Source organism: Dreissena polymorpha, chromosome 2 (genome assembly GCF_020536995.1).
Source record: "Dreissena polymorpha isolate Duluth1 chromosome 2, UMN_Dpol_1.0, whole genome shotgun sequence".
Classification (NCBI taxonomy): domain Eukaryota; kingdom Metazoa; phylum Mollusca; class Bivalvia; order Myida; family Dreissenidae; genus Dreissena; species Dreissena polymorpha.
Genome location: NC_068356.1, coordinates 153,764,879 through 153,782,342, shown reverse-complemented (window position 1 = coordinate 153,782,342; position 17,464 = coordinate 153,764,879). Strand labels below are relative to the sequence as shown.

At 34.4% G+C, this 17,464-nt stretch overlaps 1 long non-coding RNA gene across 1 annotated transcript; it reads left to right on the top strand.

The window, feature by feature from the left end:
* The first annotated feature begins 4,409 nt into the window (after window positions 1-4,409).
* Window positions 4,410-16,673, top strand: LOC127869519 (uncharacterized). The gene is made up of 2 exons (XR_008044653.1): window positions 4,410-4,497; window positions 15,860-16,673. It is a non-coding gene; the product is annotated as an uncharacterized LOC127869519 (long non-coding RNA).
* Window positions 16,674-17,464: the final 791 nt, after the last annotated feature.

Genomic DNA, 17,464 nt, shown 5'->3' with positions numbered 1-17,464 from the left:
GCTCAAACATGAGCTAAAGTTGGTTTGAGATAACAATATTCGTTATATGTACATGAAACAGAAAAGTATTTATATTTCAATATTCACAAAGGAAGTAGACTGTCGAAGGTTTGCCATTACCAAACAATAGCACACATTTAGTAACATTTCTTATCTCCTTAAAGTAGTTAATGTCTCTTAATTTATGCTACGCTATTTTAAAAGAAAACGTGTGCATTTATCCACTTGCTTACTCAATGCGTGTATATTAGTAAGCCCCTAATTTAACAAATATTAATCTCACACTAGCAATTTAGGAATCGTCTTTGTTATTGTGTTACTATTGTACTATAATGTGCTTTGGGTGCCACTCGTGACAATGATGAAACAAGACAACCCATATCTGTGGTTAAGATTGAGTTGAACTATTCCAATGCACTTCTCTGGTTAGACTTTTTAACGTAATACGACAAGTCTACAACAAAACATATAATACATTTGAAATTCGAATATACAGTTGATGCAAATAAAATATGAACAACAATAATACCACGTTGTCATCAATTGCTGAGTGTAGTTATGTTCATATTACATTTCAAGAATCTACTCTATGCGCGCATTATTCACGCTACCCCACAAGCCCGAATTCCGCGGCTAGTGCTTTTTATTGCGACGTAATTGAAATATGTTGCCCGATTAGGTAAGTGCCTTTTTGCAGCAAATTATAGCGACATAGAATTTCGTCAATAACAAAGACCAATAAATAGAATGATGTTTTTACAAGTACAGACTAGTAATTAAAAAGTCGTTTGAGTCAATCGAATAAAGATATTCTAATTGCATCAAAATGCAATACATTGACACAAACATATAATTCAGTGAGTTCGAAGAATTTTGGTTCTCAATTTTCCATTTATTTTACAAGACATCGAGCTTTTAAAAGAGCAAAAAGGCATGTTTTATGGTAACCATCACACCAAAAAAGATAGTGCTTTGAAACAAAGGTCGAATCAGTGCGTATGCCATGTATTTGTATTTGACGGCAGAACAGTGAAAAAACAACTCGTAACATATGCTAATTACCTTACCTCCATTTAACTGTCAAAGAAAAAAATGTTATGCAAAACATGTTAAACCAGAATTGAAGATAACGCATGTAACCTTAATTTAGAGGTATCATTTGATAGGTTGTGTCATTTTGGCTATAACATTAAAGCAAACATACACACGCACACACGGTGTTTATCAAGCATACACGTCGTGTATAAATCAATCGCGGGATGTAGTCACGTTTGGCAGACAAAAATAACTCGATAAAATGCTTACGTGAAAAATTACCATAACAATGCCGTACACGATGGAACACATGTAAAACACACTGTATTTCATCAATAGTGTCAGCACATATATATCGAACATAAAACTAAGTAGTACAGCATCAGCAAATAGTGATAGTATCCTTTATGCGACCAATATATGAAGCAACGTTTGCTAAACTTATACAAATTGAAAGTTATATTTTTTGCAATCAGATATTTCAAAACGTATTAAGATATCTTCACATTTAAATGCATACGTAAAATCAATATTAAACATTTAAATCAATAAACATTTTCAATTAAAATAATACAAATTTAATGCTAAGCCAGATTCACTGATGAACTCACATACAAGCACATGAATAACATTGAGGGCCTTTTTTCCTCAACATTTTGGTGATATGACCTATATGCGTAAAATTCTGAATTTCCGAATTTTGACGTCAATTAATTTTAAATTTCTCAATTCATTATTGTTTGATTTATTATTTTTGAATAAGTATTGATAAAACTTATATCAAACCGAACATGCAATTAAAATAGATCTTACTGATATGAACTGGGGTTTTAATCTAATGTTTTACCTTTCCTGTAAATACTTGTTCTGGATTCATTCACTCCAATAGTCAGTGCGTTTTAACAAACATAATAAGCAGAATATGTATATGAATCTGACTATTAACAGATCCCATAACATATTAATCAAAACATGTTTGCTACTTGCCATTTTAACCAGGAATGTGGACATTTTTCTTTTGTATTTAGGTTGACTTGGAGAGTGTCTGTTCCGAGACGCACTTTTACTCGAGTAAATTATATTGTTAGCGAATTGTTCATAACTAAAAGCACTGTATTGGGTTAATGAACACATATATTTTATAAATCCATAGGTATTGCACAATTATCTTCGTTAGTCTGATTGTTATTCACATTTTTCACTAGAAATTGTCATGTCATTTCTCCACTGTCCGCCATTTTGGAATGTTGACTTGTGGTAAATTATTAAATAGCAACACACTGCTGTGTAAACGGAAGCTTTACTTGCTCTAGGGTCATTATTTAGTTCATATAGTCTGTTTTAAATTGTTTTGTCATTTACAGTCTATTTTATTATTTATAAGTGTTAAGCGTGTGAGCGTTCCATAATTGGTCACGGCAGTTATTGTGACCCGTTTTTGGTCACACAGTGACCAATATTTGGTCACAGTGACCAATTTCTGGTCACAGTGACCAATTTCTGGTCACAAGTGGAACGCCGCGGCTATACAAAGTGACCAAATTTTGGTCACAGGGTTCATTCTAGTCATAATCTTTAAAGGAGTAACATCTATCAAATTTTTCTCTAAAAAAAGTAAGCTTAACAATAACAATAGTAACTTTGGTATTGAACCATTGAATTTTGAGACATAAGTTATAGCTCATACTAAGTTCTTTTAAATATTGAGTAATTGAACTATTAAATCTAACTTTAACTACCGTATTATGTTTAGAGGAGCGTCATTGAATTTTTGACATCCATTACTTTCTATTATTTGACTACGCTACTTTGTCAAGACTGTTAAGTCCGATGAATAACAAGTTTTATTGAATGTATCGGAAGTTAGCATTTTTGTATATCAGTACACAGTTATAACCGTTTATTGTGAATAAACCCGTTGAACATTTCGTATCGGAATTGCGTTGTGAATTTTTAGTACCACGGAACGCAACATTACATCTTCAAAACCCATTATTTATACGCTTAAAATGTATAATTGCAAAGATCTCTAAGTAAAACAATAAATAAGGAAATGTGTAAGAAAGATAATATTCCCCCCCCCCCGCCGTTACTGCTATAAAAAAGTCAAAGAAAAAGCCCAAACTCTCTTAATATAGCTTATCAACAGTTTTGGATAGAGGCTGTTTTCCAAAATGAAGTGAATGTACAAACAGCTGATATAAAAGGATCATGTAAACTGCAAGTGTATGTCTACTTATGTTTAGTTAAAAATTGTTTTCATTACATGTCTTTTTTAATATATATAATAATATATAAATAATATATAAAATAATATGGCCGCTTGGTCGGCAAGATGTTTGGTTACAAAAGCAGGTACATGTATATATCACATTCAATCGTCTTTAAGGTTTTTCTACTGAGCTAAAACTAGCGAATATTTGTACCAGTTTTTCAAGTCATGAAAAATGTTAATATTAACGGTCGAGCAAGATTTGTTTGGATAACGGTTGTCGTTTAATTATTATATGATTGCCTTCAACAATCCACTATGATCTGATAATCACTGGACTTTACCTCGGTCCCTTTGTCTTCTACCCATGCGCATCAGTGCATATCCTATCTCACTGATTCTCTGTGATTCGATATGAACGAATTATGGCAAAATACCAAAACCAATTATGCCGTTCAAATATTTACACCGTTAATATAAAACATATTTTTATATAAAACCAACAATCATACGCAGAATAAATAATTGTTATTTAAATTCTACAGCTAAGCGATTTTTCGCAATCATATCCTTTTAACAAAACCCCCAACTTTCGCTTCTGAAACATAAATTATTATATAAAATAATGTGGCCTTATCATAAGTGTTAATGTCAATGTGTGTTTCTTAATCGTAGTTTATTGCCATTGTAATCAGAACAATTAAAGAAGAGTTATATTTAGAGTACAAAGTCTTATCTTAAAACAAACATAAAATGTGTACATCTCTGATTGATCCACACCTACGATCTCACAAAATGCGACTTACTTTAATGTTGTATGCGTCATAGTTCTAGAGATAGGTAAAGATAGGTAAACCAGATAGATTACTATGTGGTAGCTTAAAGGCGCACTATACACCTTCGCTATCAAAAGTGTGCATTGCGAACGAATTGCGCAATAACTAATACCATGGTTAACGTGGTGTATGATAGCAGGAAGTGTTTAGTAAATAAGCTGAAGTAATCAAAGAGAACTACTTGTTATTACTGCTTTTTGCAGACGCAATTTTGCAAATCAGTATGTCTTAGCTACGAAAGGGCCCGTAACTATGCTTGTCTGTGTGGATAACTCCAGTCAAATTTAGCAGACGACAAATGCGTTTCTGTTTATACTTTACTGGTACACTGCAGTCTGTAAATATGTAAACAATAGGAGCTTGTGGGACATATTGACCAGTCTAGTGCTTATAACAACTTGTGCGATGATATTGGTAAGTTTATCATTGAAATCTGTATGTGACATAACGGTATATTCATATTGTTTATTCTGATGATAGAAATTTAAGTACAGATAGATTTAATAATAGGGAAATATGTTAATAATATGTTTGAGTAATTAATTAGTAACTGTTATAATTACTGATATGTAAGAAAATGTTGAACGGTTATTTACATCAATATTACTATCTTATACGTAAACAGAAGTTAAAAGTTTAAAGTGATCAAACTATTTGAGAGTTCATCTTGTAAAGTAGCTGTATGTTGCGGGTATTTAGGAATTAACATAACAGATGTCTTCGGATGGGGTATGTAATGAAGTTTGAAAAATTGATTATGGAAGTATGGTTTCATTTCTTCAATGTAGTTCAATTATCGGGAACATCTGTTGATTTGTCTTAGTTTTGACATAACAAGTCCAAATTCAGATATGGTATATAATGAAATTTAAATAATTGACTATAAAAGTGTAATTCCAATTTCCGAAGGTACATAACAGATACAAGTTCGGATTGAATGTGTATCGGGGTTTACATAATTGATTATAGAGGTGTTAGGTTTCATATTACCAATGTGGTTTGTCCATAGAGAACATCTGGTTATATGATCGAGTATGCTTAATGAAATTATCTGCACATGGTCATCACAAACTGTGACATATGGTAGATGCATGAGCGATCCTTCCAATCAACAAGGGTTATTCGAAGGGGTGGGTTTAGTAAATCAAGGGAAAAGTACAGTCAACCAATCAAGAATCGGATAGGAAATATCCAAATTTTATGTTTATGTACCCAAGGATAAAATGCTGTGAGGTTGTTGTAAGAATGATTCTGCGGTTAGATTTGAAAGTCTGCGGTGAGAGTTGTCACGTTTTCTTGACAGGGCGGCCATGTTGGCCGCCGCGCTGTTAGATTGTATTTCACGAACATTAGCAAGCGTTGTATTAGAGAATATTCAACAGAAATAAATCGCGATGAAAACAGAAATGAACTTTGTTTGTTACTGTGTGTTCTCCACGAACGATACGTAATTACGCTACATGTACATATTGGCTGCTTTCAGGGAAAACGGGGCTTAATGCTGCATTAAAAGTCTGCCATGTGGGCTAAATTGTTTTTAAAAAAGTATTAGATACACATATTACAACATGTACATGATTATAGGCTTGTTATTCTTTAGCAAGGCAACCACAATTCTGAAGATGGTTGCCAGTGCATCGACCAATTGTGAAACAAGAAATATCTTTAAAAAAAGATATACGGCGTTGATTGTGGTTGGAGTTTGTGAAAGGTAAAGAGTTCAATGAATGAGATCAAGGATCGCGAATGTCTTTTTCTGTGCAGTTCTTAGCTGCATCGCACGCAGTACGGGATGTTACGCGGAGTTTTCGCGGCTTATTTTACATTATTACATATTGCTGGTCATAAACCTATAGATACAAAACAGAAAACCAAAAGAAGAATGGAAGTGGAATTAAAACATATGAGTCAACCGGCCACACGCGAAGTATCCGTACATATTTTAAATATTTATAAGCGCGTTCTTCGAACAAACCTGTTTTAGTGGTTTGTCGGGCATTGCTATTTGATTCGATTATTAACAGTATCGAGAATCATCGCGCTCATGCTTAATACATTAGTCAATATGGTGGAATAATTATTGTTGAATAATTGAAAGTATTATTTATCATGGTATTGTTTATAACACATTAAGAATGTATTATTGACAAACCATAATTATATCGCTGAATATCTGCATTTAACATATTTCTGGCCTAAAGAAAATTCCAGTTCACCTAGTTCACACGATAGCGTCTATATTATATAACGTTTATTTTACTGGGCGCGAACTCAGGTCAGCACATAAGGTAGTCGTGAAGACGCAGCGATATAAACTCTGACATTCACACACACTGGCCGCGAACTGACCCTGATACCTCGCGGGTTGAAATGCAATGCATTAAAGTGAGGTCACGCTTCCAATGCTCTCTATACTTTTACATGTTAACATGTTGACAGGAATATGGAAGTCAGTACATATTGGGGATATATTGAGAACGCCATCTATCGTTGAATATGCCTTCTACCATTGTCAGAATATAAAAACATATCCTATTACAGTCAACGATTTGAAAAACATTATGGCAATTTGCCAAAAATCAATAATTCAATTGAAATAGTAATGAGAAGAACTGAAATAACAAACGTAATATTATATAAAATCAACAATAATTGTGTAAATATATAATAGTTGTGTAAATACTGCAGATATACTGATGTTTGAGAAGCATATTTTTTAAACATAATCCCCTTGTTTCTCTTTAAAAGAATTATTTCAAACTGTAATCTTAATTATTTGTTCAAATAATACGTACTAAGATCAATCAATAAGTCGTTAACTGCCATATAAACCACACACGTTAAAGAAGTGTTATATAATTGGATACAAATATTACCGGAAACAAACATAAAATAAATACTTCTCTGAAATGTGTACGCCGATGATTCACAAAAAAACACACCTTATATATTGCTGTATGCGTATATCGTACATTGGTATATGTGTGCATTGACAGGTTCTAAAAATAGATAAACTTACTCGGCTTTCCACGTTGGCATATCTAGCACTCATGAATGATTAACATGGTTAAAGGTGGGTTCCCACTGCCGATCCGATCAACTCGATCATCCCGATCACCGAATTTTCCCGACCGAACTCGACACAGCTCGACTAAAAAGGGTATGCACGACTTCTTCTCGACCTCTTGCGGATAACACACGACCCCACACGACTCATTGACGACGTCTACTCAACCATCTATCTGATTGCCGCTCGATCATCTCGACCTATACGCGAGCCCTATACGATCTCAGCTCGACCAAGTGGACCTCAGCTCGATCGCCACCAGATCTTCACACGACCATATCGTGATTGTCGTACTACAGTCGTACAAAGCGATCTAAAATAACTCGGGTAGAGGTCGAGCGGATCGGGTACAGTACTCGTGTATGGTCGAATTGCAATCGGGAAGTGATCGTGTACGGTCGAGTAGCCGTCGGGAAGCAGTCTAGTAAATCTGTACATGAAATCGAAAAGATGTCGAGTGGATCGTGTTGCAATCTAAAATAACTCGGGTAGAGGTCGAGGGGATCGAGTACATATCGTGTAAAAGATGTCAATCCGATCGCCACACGATTGCTACACGATCAACTCGATCTTTTCTCGATCAATTTCCTACACGATCGCTACTCGATATTTTTTGACATGTCAAAAAATATCGGGTAGGAAGCCCGACCAATGCCGACCTACCCGACCGCCCCCGCCACTCCTGCCGACCGAACCAGACCAGTACCCGACCGCTTGGTCGGGTTTGACCGAGTTGATCTGATCGGCAGTGGGAACCCAGCTTAAGCATTGTTTGTGGTCGCAGGAAATATTTTGTCGATGAGCTGTTCAAGTAATCACCAATGCTACTAATACTTTCACTAGTAATGCTTTTACTAGTGCTATTACTATCATTTATAAATAAAAATGATGTAATTAGTATTACATGTGGAAATAGCATGTTTATGCTTACATTGCCTCATAAAATAAAAGAATACTAATAAGAAGAAAAGCAACGCAACAAGCAATGTACGATAACATTAATTATTACTTATAGTCGTAATTAATTGGCGGAAATGTAAAGTGACATTGATGTTTAAAGGACACAGCGTTTATATTCTTTTCTATTTTACAATCAAACAATTGATACGCGTGGTGAAAAAGACTTAAATGATGATATTTGTATATGCTTTAGGATACCTTGAACGGTCTTTAGAAAGATTCGTTACCGAGTCATAAGTACTCACTCGACTATTGTAACGGGAATCGTTCACGATTTGTAATTTACCTGATGTAAGAAAAATGTTATTTTTTTACAAATTCTCTTTTCTTTCGTTAAGCCTTCTGTATATTAACAATTGTAAATGATTGCTACACATAAGTGATACTACGTTTTTAGAATATGTCTAATTCCTTAGTGCTATTTTGCTCATCAGCATGAATTTTTTATTTGCTTTACAAACAGTGGGACTATTGTCTGTTTGTAAATCTATTAACAAGTCTGTTAAAATAACATGATATGTCGGATGGGTAATTTATACAGGAATTAAACAATTTAAGCATTAACATCCTGTACACGTCAAAACAAAAAATAAGATGTTTATCTCTGTCCAAACACGCATGATCTGAAAACATAGGCATCACTGTCGCGTGATGTGATTGTTAATTGAATGTTATTGGTTCAACGAGTGCGTGGTTAACATGAAGGTGCGCACAAGTAAAAGAAGTGAATTCCCTTATGTCGTCAGTTGTATTTCGCTATTAGTTCATCAACTGTATTGGTGGGTTGATTAGATCATAACTTGTAATATATTTATATTTTTGTAAACTGGGTGCATGAGATGTATTTAAATGTACTTTTTTTTGCAGTTTCTACTGAAAGATTAAAATGCCTTATTTCATGATAACGAAACAAAACCAAGACCAAATGAACACACCATTTATACGCAATCAAAAATTACGGTGTAACTATTGCATGAAATCTTTTGGTTTAAAACTAGTTAAATATCTACACAAAGATTGTATCATGACTTGAATTACAATACGCGTGCTTTAATTGAAAATACCATGAAAACGCGTATCTTGATCCTATCCTAATATGCAACTTCAAATCATAGTGTTTGAACGTTCTTTATTAATGGATAAAAGCGTGCACATAGTTTTCCTTTGATGCAGGCTTTAAGGCAAGGTGTTTCAACGTGCAGTTTACCTTGATCAAATTTTAAAGGTGACCTAGTTCGCTTCAACATTGTGAGTAGTAAACATACGCAACAAATGTTTCGCTCATAAATCATTCAGTTTAAATACACGCCGTCAAATTAATTTTATCAAACAAAAACACTTATGCATATGCATAAGTGTGTTCGGACTATAAACGAATACAGCAGAACGAGAAAATGAAATGTCTCTCTATTTTAAATTGCAGCCGTAAAGGCACAGGATAATAGTCCTTAAAACCAAAACATATTTATTTTCATTGCGTGTTGTATATTTACGAACAAGAAAGGTTGACCGAAATGGTTACATAAAAATTCGACACCGTGAGGTTGGTATAATATCTTAGAGCAAAGCCCAATAAAAAAAACAACACCATACATACAAAGTCAGTCACCTCGGGTATGCTTGTCGGATGTTTATCTGACCGCTATTTTTTAATTAAATTAAAATACACAATGGCAACTTTTTCGATCCTGCTTATGCCACCATGCTTGTTGTACGAGTATTCTTGGTAAATAATAAGTAAACAATAAGTTTGTGGCTCAATTTTTTTTGAAGAAAACCCATCTTATACCGAATCTCGTGTTTCTGTACAACATTAATAATTACGCACTATTTCCAATTGGGTAAATAAAATACTTTAGTATTCCATATTCAAAACCATGTTAACAAACAAACAACAACAACAACAACACACATAAGTATAATCCTATTGATGACAACACTTTTCGCAAGAAATCGTGACGACGATGCGTCATGGCAATATTGATTAGTTTGTTGTCTGGAAATGAAGAAGGCCTCGGTCGCGTGCTGGCGCAGCCGACTTTTAATATTGGACGAATCTAGTCAATTTTATACATCTATTGAACTGATTATATTTGGATAAACAGGGATGAAAACTTATATATATATATATATTGGTAGTGTTTTTAACACATATTTGCAACGTCATTTGATAACAAATGTTAATTGTAAGTTATCTTTTCTAGCCCCAATATATTAATTTTATTATAGTCTCATCCAATATTTACAATTTTCACAATTTTGCATATATAGTTATATACAACATTAAGATAAAACATTGGCCATTCATAAAATGAATTATATGAGACTTATTATTAATGTACTTTACATGATAATCAATATACATGTTAAAAGCTACATTGCCACCACCAATCATACCAATTGTCATAAAAAGGTGTTGCCGTATATTATCTAACATTGTGAATTGCGACATTATAGCACAAACAATTTACCAACTAGGAAGAACATTCAGCCATCATGACATACCATGATAAGATGATTAGTGGTGATAATATATACTTATAACCTATTATAAACTTTCAAACATTTATCAGAATAAAGACAATGTCAGATTGAAGGAGAGTAACTCTTCAAACCCTATCGTTAAACTATCTACTTTTTAAGCCCTGGAGAGTCACCTCTCCTTCATTAACATTTAAATGCGCCAAGAAGCAAGTTTAGTGCATTATGATAGTACCAGCATATTAATTGCAATGTAAAAATGTCATTTAGAATTCATAAAATTGATACCTTGTATATAATAAGCATACATATCAACATATAATCTGTACAGTCAAACCAATACAATAAAATGAATAAAATACCAGTTGACCAGGTTGTTGAAAATCCTCTATCTAGTTATTTACAGAGATAAAATGAGCATTATTTTAAAATTTCAGAACAGGATTTGGTGGTTATTCTCATCAAAAGTGGGTCGGAGAACAACATGATAGACTTCTCTAACAATGACATATTTTCAAAGTTTGGATTAACTATACAGGTTTTCTGGATAAGAATATGTGTAATATGGCTGTACACAGAACACTAAAACAGAACATGACACTCATCCTCAATCGAGTCACAGAATGAACATTTGCGATCATTGACATCAAAATATTCATAACGCCCGGTTTCGATCCTTAGTGGTGGTACACCACACCGGGATTTACTAAGCGCTGCACGCTGATTTATGGGCAGGATCATTTTCATTGTGAGCGAGTTAAAGAACAAGTTTTCCAAATCAGTATGCGCTAAACTACGCTAGGAACCATAACCACTGCCTGTTGCACTACCTGCAGTAAACTTATTCAGACGACATAGATGCTATGAGCGTCTGATAGGAACGATAACCACCGCATCTGCCTGCTAAGTTCACCACTGGTACACTGCAGTGTGTGTATATGACTTATAGTGTTTAACAGCTTGTAAGACGACATTGGCCTGTCTAGTGTTTATCATTGAAATCTGTACATATTTGCTGCTTTCAGAGAAAACGGGGCTTAATGCACGTCAAATAAGATTAGCCTGGGCACACACTGCAATGCGCACAAGCTAATCAAGGACGAAATTTCTGATTTTATGGTGTTTTTCGTTTAAAGACAGTCTCTGGTACTGGGATGACAAATAATGCATATGCAATAAGCCCTGTTTTCCCAAAATGAAGCTTAAATTATATTATTTATTAATATTTTGAAAAAAAAACACACACATCAGAACTTGTGCTTTAAGGAACACTTTTTATTTATTTTAATGGGTTGTGTTAATTTAAACTTGCAATATAAAAAGCTATAACATAACTTGTAAATATGAGTTGCGTCTAAACTTATACAACAGCAAATAACTACAGTGCCTTCAGCGCTTTGTTTCAATAAGTTTCATAACCATAGACGTTTTAAAACAAACAATATTTCCTTAGTTTATGTACTCTAAAGTAAGTTAACGCAAATTAACAAGCAGGTTCATATTTATTAAGTACACACTTATAATTTGTATCTTTGTTAATTATGGACGTAATTTACTTTTTTTGTCTTCTTTTAGAAAAAAATAAATAATATTGTATTGTTATTATTATACACTTAATTTCAATAATTTGAATCATGCATGCGTTTTTTTTGCCATCGAACTCATAAATAAATTGTTTAATGTTGATATTGTTTCTAATACTAAAGTATAATTAACTTAACCACTATTAGAAACCATAATATATTATTGATTTATTATTGCACTTGAAGATTTATTAAAATTGTATTAACTTGATGAATGTACGCACACATAAACACAGAAATGTCACTTTGTGTTTTAATAGGCATTTCTAGATCAGCCGGTTTCACATACACTTGAGAATTATTTCAAACATGAAAATTGTTCAGTTTTTAACAAACATGGAGGCTTCCGAAAATGTGAATAAATAAATTTCCTCCATGTATCCCATTTTACATAAAAACTCAGGATAGGTCACATAAAGAGAATACTAGATCGGTGCTGAATACAGCGAAGTTTATTTTGCGAGGCTTAGAAAATCTGAACTACGAGCCATAGTGAGTAGTTCATATTTCCGGGCTGAGCAAAATAAACTTTGCTTTATTCGGCACCGACCGTGTATTCGATTTATCCCATCAATTTTCTTAGTCGTCACTTATTTCTAACAAAATATAATAGGTAAATAGAACTACACGGAAAATCCCAAAGTTATTTTAAGCAAACATAGTTTTATTATTTTAATCGTGCCGTGTCTGAAATATTACAAAAAGATCAAGCACTAACCATTGTTTCTGTTTATCATACCTCTATGTCCCTGATTTTAAAGAAATAATGAAAACATACTAAAAACTGCAGCATAAAATAATGACGTAATGAGCACGCGCACTTAATATTTGTGAACATGTTTTTGTCGTTTGTGGTGCATTTTGTGTTTAAAATATAGAACATCGTGGTATAAAATTGTTTTGTTAAATCTAATTCGATTTTACTAAAAACGATTACTTATAGTTGATTCCGAGTAATGTGACCATCCTCCACACATAACTGATATTGCCGAAATAAAGGAAAATATATTTCACAGTGGTTTATTTTGACAATGCATGTCTGATTATGGGATAAATTATTGTTTTCGCATACGAACGGATTAGACGGTCTCTACTACACACACGGTTTTAGTTTGATGATACGAGGTTAATTTTTAGCGAGGCTGTTTTCGGAGATAACCCGAGCTAGTGTCATAGCCAGCTCGTCGTCCGCCGTCCGCCGTCGTGCTGAAACCTTAATACTGCATCTAAAATCAAAGTGCTTCCACCTACAACTTTGAAACTTCATATGTATATGCACCTTGATGAGTTCTACATGCCACACCCATTTTGGGTCACTAGTTCAAAGGTAAAGGTCTCTTTGACCTCTAGAAAAAAAATTCTGACAAGCTTTCGCAGCCGAGCGTGGTACCCGTTATGCGGTGCTCTTGTTATTTACACCTGCCAGATATATTTAGTGGCGCATCATAACCGGTTTAAACCCCATATAATATACTTTGCATTGATCAATTTAATATGGTTAAATCAGATTAATTCATCTGTATGTGCGTATGCCATGTGTTTTTGTACTGTGTCAATGTTTGTGGCAATTTGTCACTTGTCTTGAATACAGATGCTTGTTGTGATTCAAATAATGATCTCCTGCTATTGCAAGTTTCACGTGCATTCATTTTTGTATACTGAAAGAAAACGAACAATACAATAATACTACTGAACATTCAAATCGAATGAAAAACTTGGATATAAGTCGACGAAGAACGAGGATATTGAGAATTTTCAAGGAGTTATTAAACATTCAACAAAGATTTGAAAAGACACTCTCGGATATCTTCAAAAGTTGTTGCAAACTCATAAAAGGTCATAGTGAACGCAGCTTTGTATTTTTTTAATTGCTGTGTGGGGTTTTGCAGATCGTTTATTGGTATTTGGTAATTGAAAATATTTTTTTAACATTTGTGATTTGCTATGTGGGTCAATGTACAATTGGTTACGTTAAGCATCGTATTGCCAGCCATGCTTGGTCAGAGATAAGTTGCAGTTTCAGAGACATGTTGTGTGTGTTGTTATTATGAATTATGCGAAAACATGTTGTTTTGTTTTTTAATTCTTGATCGATACAATGAAAAGGCATATTCATTTCGTGCTGTCTAGTTTATGTTAAGATTATATATCTTTGTTGTATGCTTCACGTGTCTGCCACATGCCGACATGGTTTGTGATATACACACGCAAGACGGTATTAATAAATATTTCTGACAATACACTATACAGAGCGTTTCTGGTAGCGTGTTCTTTTAATATTGGCCTTGCTTTACAGATTGTATCTTACATGTGCGCACTTGATACTTTCAAAGATATTCCTCTATGAAGAATGCATCTGCGACAGCTGCAGATAGAGCAGTTTATTATATAATACATATAGAAAATAATGAAGATGATAAGGGCTCTTAAAATAATTAGCAGGATTCAATGTTTGTCCCAAAGCCTTTAACACGACTTAATATGTAAATTCATAAATTCTTGTCTACGGTACAAAGACTGTAGCAGAAACTTACTATGTCAACTATTTAACATTAAATTCTATCTTTAATATGCATACCAGTAACATGACTAGATAATTTCTAAACAAATGCGTAATAGTTGTAGTGAACCGGTTCAGTCAATATACATTGTTTCGGAAGCAGTGACTCAGAAAAGTGTAGTTTACGTTATAAGAACCAACTTAATTGTACAAGGATTGTTTTAAGGGGATGACCTACAGCAAAAAAAATTAAAAAAAAAGGATTATTTTGCCTTTTTTTAGGGTTGGGAACAAATGCTTAAAATGATATTCGAATATTCGTTTGTCATTATTCGAATTTTTGATTTTAAGCCTTAGATTAAAATGTCCGAACTTACGCCCGTTCGTTTATAACATGTTTGACATAATGCCGATAAATAAAATACCGTAAGTTGGATTTATATTAGTAAAATTTAGATTATTTCCCTTAGATATTATGTGTTCTTTTGTTTTTGCATTTTTTGTACGGACTCTAGAACTACGACGATGTGATGTGAAAACTTAAATAGATTTTTGAAAATATATTAATTGTATTTATCCTTTGTACTTTTAAAATAAATACAAACAATAACCTCAGTACACATTTTGTTTTTTATTTACACGAAGAAAACGTAGCAACAACATACCGATACAACATTCAGACAAAATGCATATATAAACTATTACACAAGCAATCAATTAAGTATTATGTACATGTAGAATACACACACACACACACGCACGCACGCACGCACGCAAGCACGCACGCACGCACGCACGCACACACACACACACAAGCACACGCAAGCACACGCACGCACGCACGCATGCACGCACGCACGCACGCACGCACGCACGCACGCACGCACGCACGCACGCACACACACACACACACACACACACACACACACACACACACACACACACACACACACACACACACACACACACACACGCGCATACACACGCACACACACGTTGAATGCTGTAAAAGATATTTACATACACATTCATTTAAATTCATTTCGTCTCTTCAACAATGAATACAACTCACTACAAATCATAACATTATTTAACGCGTCAACGTCAATAGAGTTTGCACGATTTTTGTTGAGGAATACGATAGCATCCCCAATTCCACTAGGGAGTCTTTTTCTTATCTTTTAGCAGTAAGCCGATAGAACCGAACACGTTTTCGGATGGCACTGAAGTCGCGGGCCCCGAACGGGTAATCGTCGGGCTATCACTGCAACATTCGGGAACCGTGACTCATACTTCCGCCACCACTGCAGAGGATAAATGTCATGCACCAACTTCTTGTTTATATAATACTGTAGCTCGTCCACCAATGTACTCTCTGGCGAGCTGAAGCCCAGGAAGTCCAACTTCCGACGTTTCAAAGTCGCCACCGTTTTCTGCTGTACACTTCAGTGGCAAGTAGTCCATGGCCGATCCCACATATCCTGTTTGATCTTCCGTTGTTAAGACGAGAAGAACCCATAATTCTTGTAACGCGGATTTAAAAGAGCGCCCAATGCAGCAGTGGACCGTGACGTGTCTTTCTATGATGGTTGGTTCCGATTCACCAAATCATCTTGGATCGCGTTTTTCACCCAGTGAGCTATAGCACTGTCCATTCAGGAAGACGCAAGACTCTTTGCGCCGAGTCTACACACGTTCGGGTATATTTCTGGCACATAGTGTTAATTCATTAATTTAATAGGATGCATATAGAAATCGCATCGTATGCCCGTCCGTCATGGGTACATGTTGGAGCATTACTTCCTAAGTGTTAAGGTTTTACCTCATTAGCAGGTATAGTTTGTCTATGTTTTGCACTGCATCATGTTAAATAGTCGTGTCGTTTATAAATTAAAAAATGTCTGTCCCAAATACACGTATGTTGTGCCAACGAAAGTGATTTTATATGCATATACCGTTATTGTCTTATTTGAGATAATACGATAAAGAATTAAGAATACCAATTGCCAATGTGTGACAATATGTATTTTAATCTTTCAATTACTCTGCGACTTTACGAAAGTTTCCATCTGACAGGACGTAAATGTTAACACATTCACGCGCTCCGTGTATGACAGAAGATGCCATCCCAACAATTAGTCATTGTATTAACATAAAACTATTTTGTCCGCTTTCAATTCAACAATGCATACAATTATGTCCTGGTACTTGAACTATTCCTTATATGATGTTAACAATGATAAGCAGGAATCAGGAGTTTTAAATACAATGAATAATCTGAATATACCGGGCATTTTTTAATCACCGTTATTTTAAAGACAATTTTATAATAGAGTTACATATGTCTTCTTTTCAAGCAAGCAAAATTGAATTTAATACTCATACAAATAATCTGTTGTAGCTTTTGATGTGATGCTTTTAATTTATATTGTATTAGTGAGTTATTTTGGTGCACACTTGTAAGCTCTTAACAATTACTGGGGATAATTAACATTCACTGAGAAACGCAGTGGTGTTATATTTTACTCGTCAATGTAAGTCCGATATCAGAAACTATCGACCTGTCCTCTTAATGTGAGTATCTCCGATCTGAATAATATCAGATCTCTATGTAACATGTACGTATCACCTACACCTCGGGGGTTACATTTTACACAACGTCTAGGCAGTCCTGGTATGTACCATGCATTTTAAAACTTACGCCTTTTGCGCGTTTTGTATTGACATTGAGTACTGATTAACAGGGCAAAATAAGTTAGTTATAGGTATGCTTATTCGGCATATAAATGG